The sequence below is a fragment of the Pelodiscus sinensis genome, chromosome 16 (assembly GCF_049634645.1).
Source record: "Pelodiscus sinensis isolate JC-2024 chromosome 16, ASM4963464v1, whole genome shotgun sequence".
NCBI classification, from domain to species: Eukaryota; Metazoa; Chordata; order Testudines; family Trionychidae; genus Pelodiscus; species Pelodiscus sinensis.
In genome coordinates, this window is record NC_134726.1 from 33,885,420 (window position 1) to 33,891,630 (window position 6,211).

The window sequence follows — 6,211 nt, forward strand, 5'->3', positions numbered from 1 at the left end:
TCCTGAGGAGTTGTTTAAATGTACTATTAAAAAATAAAGATCACAAACAGCAGTGTCATTTTTCTAGTTTCTTACATGCGCTATGCCTGTCGTATAATAGTGAGACGTTAGCTGAGGCTCTGAATCGGCTATGAGTATAGCTTCCTCCCCCCCCCTCCATTTTTAACAAAATGAGCTCTCCACAAGCCGTGTGACTGTCTGGAGTGACCCTAGAGGGTCTCCAGTTGAGGCTGCATCTATAATAGAAATGAAGATGCATGGATCACAGTTAGAAACAGGATGCTGATGTAGGTAGAGCTCAGGTCTGAACCAGAATGCAAATTCCTATGGTTGCTGTATGTAAAGACTTGCATGGTGGTTGTATATGTAAAGGCTTGTAACCTTGATCGGCATTAGTGGCATAGTCTTCAATAGGAACATTTGGCTGGGTGCACAGTGTAAGTTTTCATTCCATAGGCAAAGTAGTGATTGACAGGTAAGGGGAGCGTCAGTTGATTTTTGAAGGTTTTTAAATCATAATCACCAGCAGTAGCAAGGTGGTGGAGGGTGCAGGGAGCCTTGCTTTTTTCTTACACCCACACCCTCACAGCTGCAGGACCGTCAGTTGGTGGAAACTTTTGATAATACCCAACTCAACCCATTTCTGAGGACATATCGTTGAAAAGCCTTTCCTCCTACAAACTTGAGAGTACCAGATGTGACTAGGCTAGATCAGTTATTATGTAGATATTTTTTAGACTTTTAAAATCAACTTTTTAAAAACTATACTCTTAACACGGGGCTGCATTCCTAATATTAAAAAAACAAAAACAAAACAAAACCTGATGTTGGCTCATCCTAGGGAGGTTAATCTTAATATGTAGAAGTTAATGCAGTGTTGAAGCCACGTCAGTTCTGGGTTATTAGACACATGGGGGCTACGTCTACACTGGCCAGTCTTGTGCAAGAACATATGCAAATGAGGTGCAGTAATGAATATTGCTGCACCTCATTTGCATACTTAATGAGCTGCCATTTTGCGCAAGGGGGGTTTGTGCAAAATGGCAGTTCATTAAGTATGCAAATATATCGCTGCAGCTTATTTGTGTATGTTCCTGCGCAAGACTGGCCAGTGTAGACGTATCCAAGGTGGGTGAGACTGTATCTCTTATTGGACCGATTTCTGTTGGTGAGAGACAAGCTTTTGAACTAACACAGAGCTTCTGATTTGGGAAAGTGTCAGCTGAATACAAGACCAAATAACTATTATCAGTGTTGCCTCCCTCAAGGGTACTGCCACATTGATCCTTGTCCATCCCACACTCACCCACCTCCAATAAGGCAGGCTGAGGGAGTAGTAAGCATCTGGTCTTGGGTACGAGCCTTTCATTAGCTGAAGGACCAGTGTAGGAGGAGTATTGCACATGTAACTAGTGCGATCAGTCCATCCTCCCAGACACATCAATGCCCAATAGGTTAGTTGTGGGTGCACTCCATCATCCTGGAGCCGTCCCCTTGCTTAATAATTTGCTCCCATAATAGGAAGTATAAATGTATCCCTTGACAGTGGCAATGTTTCTCCATTTGTCTGCTTCCTGGAAAATCTTGACCTGCCTAGCTCTGTGTCACAACGTTAGTCTTCAAATGGAAAATTTGGCATACAATTGCCTCCAGTACAGTTATGACCTCATCTGCGACAGGCTCAGATCTCCCAAGTGAGGCGAGGCTTTTCAGAGACTATCACAGCAATGGGCAAGCCAGGTAGTGAGCGAGCTGCATGAGTTCTTCATCTCCATGGGCTGCAAGCTTGTCATATCTAAGAAGGTCTCCTGGGACAGGGTAGTTTTGCTAACTGCTTGCGTACCTAGAATTTTTGGGGTGTGCCGATTGCATCTAATCAGAGAGCTGCTATGACTCAGAGGGAGCACGTGGCTTTCACAGTCAGTGTTGTGTGCAATCAGCATGCACCTCGCTTCACATGTTCTTGCTTTACTTGTGTGTCACTTTAGTAATGCTGGCAGGAAAAAAACTGGATGTAAACCAGCACAATCTGGAAATCTTGCACTTGGACAACTGTAAACAAAATGTCTGATGGGCCGTACCTAGAACCTTAATAAGAACATACATAAGAACAGCCATACTGGGTCAGACCAAAGGGCCATCTAGCCCAGTATCCTGTCTGCTGACAGTGGCCTATACCAGATGCCCCAGAGGGAGGGATCACAACAGGTAATCCTCATGTGATCCCTCCCCTGTCACCCACCCCCAGAGAACAGCGGCTAGGGACACCATTCCTATCTATCCTGGCTAATAATCATTGATGGACCTAACCTCCATGAATCTATCTAGCTCTTTTTTGAACCCTGTTAAAGTTCTAGCCTTCACTGCATCCTCTGGAAAAGAGTTCCACAGGTTGACTGTGCACTGAGTGAAGAAAAACTTCCTTTTGTTTGTTTTAAACCTGCTGCCTATTAATTTCATTGGGTGTCCCCTAGTTCTTTTATTATGGGAATAAGTAAACAACTTTTCCTTTTTCCGTACCAGTCATGATTTTATAGACCTCTATCATCTCCCCTCTTAGTCTCCTCTTTTCTAAGCTGAAAAGTCCAAGTCCTTTTAATCTCTCTTCATATGGGACCCGTTCCAAACCCCTCGTCCTTTTTGTTGCCCTTTTCGGAACCTTTTCTAATGCCAGTATATCTTTTTTGAGATAAGACGACCACATCTGTACGCAGTATTCAAGATGTGGGCGTACCATGGTTTTACATAGAGGCAATAAGATATTTTCTGTCTTCTTCTCTATCCCTTTTTAAATAACTTCTAACATTTTATTTGCTTTTTTGACTGCTGCTGCACACTGTGTGGATGTTTTCAGAGAACTATCCACGATGACTCCAAGATCTCTCTCTCTTCCTTGTGCCGCCTTCCAGTAAGACTATTTGTCTTTCCAGCCAACCTTTCAGTGGCATTATAGCTTGAAGGGATATGGATGCCTTGAGGCATGGTGGCTTTCAGTGATCCAAGGAACACATCTCTGCAGTATAAAATGATTCTGTTCCCCAGCAGCAGCCATAAGAACAGAAGTGAGTTGGATAGAATCTCACAGGGAGCATTAGAACAGCTGTGTCTTGTGCAAAAATCCAAAGTTCAGTAGCACCTCTCTGCCTGGTATTGATGACATGCAAGATATGTCAGCCTCCTCACAGGAGCTACAAAGAAACTCCACTGGACGGTGTGAGCTAATAGCTCCATTATGCCATAGCTCACATGCTGAAACTGTTTAATGGATGCCTTTGAGCTTACTGCTGAAGAAGCCCGTGTTCTGAGAACAGATGCCATGGGACCTAGTATAACACAATCTTTACTCACAGCTGGCACTTGTCCCCATATTTTTGACTTTTTCCTGATGCTCGATGTACTTGTCTTCAACCTTGACACATTCCGTTTATGGGTTCATTTATAGCATGTCAGATGCCACTGAGCGTTGTGTTTAACCTGCTCGTCTGCAGTAATATTCTCCCGAGCTACCAGTTAGCTGCTCTTCGTATCACCACTGATGCCTAAAAATGATCGAGACCAAGTAAAAACAACTATTTTGCAATAAATTATTTTGGGATTGTCATTAATGATGGGTTATAATGTATATTGGGTAACTATATGCATACCATTTTGCAGAGTCCAGTAATTTCTGGCTAGATGCTGATATCTTAATTAGTGGCTCACTACACCTCTTTTTGGTGTAATAAACAAAGCTGCTAATCGGAACAGCTTTTTTCTTCTTAGTGATAGCTAGGGTTCTGTGTCTGTCATGGAGATTGTAGAAGCCACAGTTTCTGTGACCTCTGTGACTTCTGCAGTGGCCAGTGGCTCTGGAGCCAATCACACTGGCTACTGTTTGGGTGGCCTGGGCTGCTGGCTCCAGGGACCACAGAAAGTGGTCCTGGAGGTAACAAAAGCAGCTGTAGCTTGGCAACCCCCAGCAGCAGTGATGGGACAGCCCCCAGAACTTGGTGCTGCATTTGTGCCCTTTCTTGCTCCCAGCAGTGGTCCTGGGAGCTGCAGGTGCAGCCGTTGCTGCGTGTCCTCCAGCAGCTGGTGCCACACTGGACTGAGCACTGGTTCCCCCAGCAGAAGCCCCTCCTCCCAGCAATGGTTTTGGGTAGGCCAGAGCAGCTGCTGCTCTGAAGCCCCTGTCAGTTGCTGCTACTGGCCCACCGCCACGGCCTGTTGGGGCACCCTCCCTAGCAGCAGCCCCCTGGAGTGCCCCCAAGCAGCACCCCTGGCTCCCTCCAGCAGTACCCCCCTCCAGATTTAGTTAGGGGCATTTATAATATAAGTCATGGACAGGTCACAGTGAATTTTTGTTTATTGCCAGTAACCTTTCCAAGGCTTTTACTAAAAATACCGGTGGTTAAATCCTAGCCTTAATGATAGCAAATAAACTTGAAACCCTCTTTCCCTTTATAGTAAGCTGTAACATTGAGAAAACTGAGCAGGTATCAAGTTCGGTGCATTAACACAGTACAATTGTTCCACAGCCACTTCAACTTTGTGGAGGCTGCAGCAGGCTTAAGGTGCCTGCATCAATGTGTAAATTAAAAAAAAAAGAAACCTATTGGATTGTTTTTACATAACAGAAGTGTGGCAGGGTGGGTACCCTGAATTCATGGTGGGCTAGGATACCCCACTTCACATAACTCTGCCACTAGACTAGTTCCCACACTGCAAAACGCCCCCTGCACAACCCTGGGACAGACCCCGCCCACTCCGGCGTAGCCCCGCCCACAGCTACGACTTGTGTATCACAAGCCTTCCTGGCGGAATGTACCATCTCCCTGCTGCTGTAGGGGGGACGCTAGATAAAAGCCAGAGCTCGGCTGCTGCTCCCTCAGCGCATCCCCATCCTTGGCTGGCTCAGCCCCCATCTTCTCTCCGTCCTACCTGACGTGAAAAGACGCAGGGCCCTGGCTGCACAATTCCACCCCCTCCTGAAGAAATGGTTCAGTCCACTGCCAGTGAGTCGGGATAGCTTCGGACTGAGCCACTGACACGCGCGGGGGAGGAACGGGGGAAAGTGGAGGGGCTGCGCCTGGCCACATAGGAGCGGGAGGGAGACTGAGAAGTGATACAATCTGATCCCACTGTGTACTCTGCTTCCCTCCGGGTGGGGGCGCGGGGTGCAGGCCAGGTCGCTGGATCGCTCCCCCCCCCCCGAGGTGGTTTTGGTTCGGGCCGACAGTGTCAGGCGCCCTGAGGCACGGGACGGGCGGGGTCTTGGAGAAGCTGCCGGGTGAGTGACCAGCCCCCCCCCCCCCGGGGTCTCCGGGCCACTGCTGCGGGGTCGGCCAAGGCTCTGCTGGCGGGCGGGGGTCCCCGTGGGGGGGGATCAGGCAGGTCCCAGGTGGGGGGGTGTCCTGGGGGGGTCAGGCAGGTCCTAGGTGGGGGGTGTCCTGGGGGGGGGGCAGGCAGGTCCTAGGTGGGGGGTGTCCTGGGGGGGGGCCAGGCAGGTCCTAGGTGGGGGGTGTCCTGGGGGGGGGTCAGGCAGGTCCCAGGTGGGGGGTGTCCTGGGGGGGGTCAGGCAGGTCCTAGGTGGGGGGGTGTCCCTGGGGGGGGGTCAGGCAGGTCCCAGTGGGGGGGTGTCCCTGGGGGGGGTCAGGCAGGTCCTAGGTGGGGGGGGGGGTGTCCCGGGGGGGGTGTCAGGCAGGTCCCAGGTGGGGGGGGTGTCCCGTGGGGGAGGGTCAGGCAGGTCCCAGGTGGGGGGTGTGTCCCGTGGGGGAGGGTCAGGCAGGTCCCAGGTGGGGGGTGTGTCCCGTGGGGGAGGGTCAGGCAGGTCCCAGGTGGGGGGGGTGTCCCCGTGGGGGAGGGTCAGGCAGGTCCCAGGTGGGGGGGTGTGTCCCTGTGGGGGGGGGAAATCAGGCAGGTCCCAGTGGGGGGGGGGGTCAGGCAGGTCCTAGGTGAGGGGGTGTCTTTGGGGGGAATCAGGTTTTGGGGGGTGGGGTGTCCCTGTGTGGGGGATCAGGCAGGTCCCAGGTGGGGGGGTGTCCCCGTGGGGGAGGGTCAGGCAGGTCCTAGGTGGGAGGCGGGTGTCTCTGTGGGGGGTGCAGGAGTCCCCATGGGAGGTGTTGGGCCAGGTCTCTGCTGGGGAGGGCAGGTGATTCCATGGGATAGGTCAGGTCAGGCCCAAGCTGGAGGGAAGGAGGTTGGATCTCCCCTGCCCTGGGCCCAGGCCTGA